This window comes from Bidens hawaiensis, unplaced genomic scaffold, assembly GCF_021521415.1.
Source record: "Bidens hawaiensis isolate Kalapana, Puna unplaced genomic scaffold, B.hawaiensis_p1.1 tig00023216_1, whole genome shotgun sequence".
Classification (NCBI taxonomy): domain Eukaryota; kingdom Viridiplantae; phylum Streptophyta; class Magnoliopsida; order Asterales; family Asteraceae; genus Bidens; species Bidens hawaiensis.
In genome coordinates, this window is record NW_027493639.1 from 325,432 (window position 1) to 329,179 (window position 3,748).

Here is a 3,748-nt window from a genome sequence, read left to right on the forward strand (position 1 = left end):
TACAATCAAAGCCTTTTGTTATGCTATAAATGTTGTGTCGATGTTGTTAGACAACTAAAAGTATATGAGTGATCTTATAAGCATGTGTAATGGCTAAAGAGATAATTTTTTAACTTTTGTATAACTTGATATCCCAACCCTCCAAACCGCCGTAATAGGGACAAAACCTTGCAAACTTGATGGTGGTCGTCAATCCATTTGATGATTAGTTTGGTTACAACATTCATTGATAGTTAAACCATTTGGCGATCAATTTATTCTTTACCAACCAATCATTTTATTAGAAGTAAAACTGATCGTCAAATGGTTTGGCGATCAATGAATGTCAGATTTTTTTAAAAGTAAAACTAATCGTCAAATGGTTTGACGATCAGTCACTGTTGTGACACATCAAAAAGCAAAAACATCTTGAAAAGACGAAAACGAAAGTCAAGTGACAACATTGACATGTGAGAATCAATTTCAATTTTTAAAAGATCTACACATGCAAGTGATTTTGATGAGTTAAACGATCATCAAATGGTAGTAGTTAGAACAACCTGGTAACAATTCCCATGCTCAAGTTTGTGACGCACCTACGTAGAACCAAACTTATCACCAAAATGAGTTGGTGATCTCCCTATTTGTTTATAGTGTTTTCTCCTTGTAATGCTTTAAATGGTTGAATTTACCTTATAAAAAATCACAATTTTATGACATACTACTAAACTACATATCTGAATTTATTTCAAAAACCTAGCTGGTGTAAGAGATTTGACGAGAAAAAGAAAAATAAACTTAAAGTTGTTAATACGTAACATAAATGCGATCAAGATTTTATTGGTGTGCAATTCTTGCTTAATGTTTACTTTAGATATACTAAAATAAAAAATAATAATAACCACACGCTACAAAACATAGCTCTATGCTTCATAACAATTTCCAATTGTAGCTGTCTTGATAATAAAATGTACCAACCTAGATGCTCATCTGTAGGTTTCCCGTTCTACTTTATTCAGTTTAACTAGTAATACTCTACTTTATTTGGTTTTAGTAATACTCGTTGAAAAAATGTGGTTGTCCCAGTTGGTCAAAGATGTTGCCAGAGACTAGGGGGTGTTTGGGATTGCTTCTTTAAAATGCCTTTTGCTTTTTTGAACAGGCAAAATGCCCCTCCAAAAGCACCTAAAAGCCCCAATTTGACGCTTTTAGGTGCTTTTGGAGGGGCATTTTAGACATTTTGCATCTCCAAAAAGCAAAAAATATTTTAAAGAAGCAATCCCAAACATGGTATCACATGATTAACATGTTTGGGGCAATTTAACAATTTGCCCCAGATACGTTAAGCCTAACCTACACATTATTAAAATCATGTAACCGATCACAACCCGTGTAATCTACTTAACTAAATGCGTTAGTTACAAACGAGTTAATAGGTTTTATTGGATTTTTAATCACGTTATAACCATGTTAACGAATATTAAATGGAATGACGAATTGTTTTAATACCAAGTTCGTGTCAGGAAAGTACACCACCCTAAGTCTTAAAAAATCTAATTTATCAAGAATTTGATTTTGTAATCTTTTGTAGTAAAGAAGAAAACTGGAAAAAAAAATGAGATCACCAAGTTCATTGTTAGCCCCAAAAAGCCTGGGCTTAACACCTCATTAGAACTCAAGTACAAGTCAATACATAAACTTCTAGTCCCACAGAAAACCGTCACAGTTTCATAGGCCGATTCCTGTACCAGTTTTCTTGATTCATTTATCGTTCCTGCAAAAAAGAGCGAATAAAATATTTAATGTTCAAAGTTCTACTCTATTTTAATGTTCTAAGAATTTAGGTTATTTTTGTAATAATATTGTCTCATAATCACAAAAAACGCATTAGTTACTTCAAATATGGACAGAATGTGAGTGGGTCAACCCAATCCAGCCCGTTTGGCGCTATCATTTTATGGTAAGATTTTGAAGAAACAAGAGAAAATGACTACCATGATGACGTGGTTGAGGTAATCAGGTGTGCTTGATCAGAGCTTCAATGTCAGCTGCCACTTCAGAAACTTTAGAATCTTTTGACGCCTTTGCCTGATTTGGCAGTGCTTCCAACTTCAAGATCCACTGCTATTTTTCTTTACCAGACCCTCCAACATCTGTAAAAGATATATGATACATAAATGTCACTTAGAATCTAATTATGTGTTGGTGAATATATAACTGACTGTTGAAAATGACAAGTTAAACATACCAGTGACCCAATAGCAACTAAAGCTGGGTATTTTGCATCCGTTTCCAATGTTTCTTCTTCAGCGATCTGTGCATAAAAGCATTAACAAAACCAACTTGTATTTATAACACATAGAACCTTCTAAGTCAATTTATAAGAAACTTATACTGTTACAGGAACGATACAAGTTAAAACTAATAATTTATATTTATGTACCTCCAGAGCTGCTGAAAGAACATGAGCTTGACCTTCTTCGTCCTTCTTTTCAATCAACAGCACAGCATAACTAAAAAGGTTAAAGTAAATGAATGTTTTAGCTCAATTTAATGATTGGAAGCAAGTAAATTAACTGAGATGCTTCACATATATATGAAACTAAAATTACAAGTTAAATAAAATAATTATTGAGTTCCGAGTACTTACTTGAGGACCAACGTAGAGTAAGATACTTGCACATGCTTATTCGGAGATGAGTAACAACTTGCAAATGCATCAAAAATCTACAAAGTTGAAAAAATAAAATCAGTATGCATTACTTCAACATAACTAGAACTAGTTCTGTAATTATCGTAGCCTATAAGATATCTATGTCTAATTTAACTCTATATACAAAGCCCTATCTAAGCCTATTATGCACACATCAAGCAAAAACTACCATTTCACAAAATATTACAACAAAACATACAAAAAAAACACAGTCTCCACTTATGGCATACCTCAACACGATGATTTTGCAACCAGGGATGATATCCTGAGTTCTTAAAGAGATTTACCACCACACGGATACTGGTTAAAAGGTTTGAGGGAAGGAGGACTACTCGTAACCTTTCTAATCAATTCCATGAATGTATCTGAAAAAAGAAAGACAGTATCATAATAAGTTTAATTACAGAAAATTTACTTGAAGGCGTCCTAAAAAATTAAGAAATCGCAATACCTTTTTCATCATCAGCACGTTTGAGAATGAGTTGACCCATCCGGATGCAGAATGACCATCCTTAACACGTCAATAACTAAAGATAGAAACAATAGTTGATTATTTAATATAATAAAGGTTAAAAAGTGGTTATAATGATCATAAATTTTTAGATATAGTATGTGCCAATGAGTATGAAAAGACATCAATAATAAAGATGTTAAACCATGTGTTTATCATCTCTTAAAACAGCCATAGTCTCTTCAACTCAAAAAAGATACTCACCTGGAAACACCATTGAAACGGGCCATGACTTTAGCAATTTTAGCAATAAACTGATGTCATCATCTGAAAATCTACTACTATGATAATGTGATGTGTCCTTCAAAATTTTGGCTATGGCACTCAATCTCGCTGTCTCAGTATCATTGATTGACAAGCTCTGCTGGTCCTAAGGTAATAATATTAAAAGGTCAACAGATATAACAAGCATTAAACAAAACAAAACTGATGATACTATACCAAGCATAAAACTTACTACTGGGTCAGACCGCAAAGTGTTATTGAACTCTGAAATCTTTTTAAGGATCCATCAAATTGAGCCGCATCAAAAACAAGCATTCCTT

At 33.1% G+C, this 3,748-nt stretch overlaps 1 pseudogene across 1 annotated transcript; it reads right to left on the reverse strand.

The window, feature by feature from the left end:
* Positions 1–1,517: 1,517 nt before the first annotated feature.
* Positions 1,518–3,743, reverse strand: LOC143567108 (uncharacterized; annotated as a pseudogene). Its single transcript, XR_013141347.1, has 9 exons — positions 3,664–3,743; positions 3,408–3,573; positions 3,144–3,219; positions 2,923–3,057; positions 2,630–2,706; positions 2,423–2,492; positions 2,228–2,293; positions 1,974–2,132; positions 1,518–1,753 (listed from the first exon to the last, which is right to left on the reverse strand). The product of XR_013141347.1 is annotated as an uncharacterized LOC143567108 (transcript).
* Between the last annotated feature and the right edge of the window lie 5 nt (positions 3,744–3,748).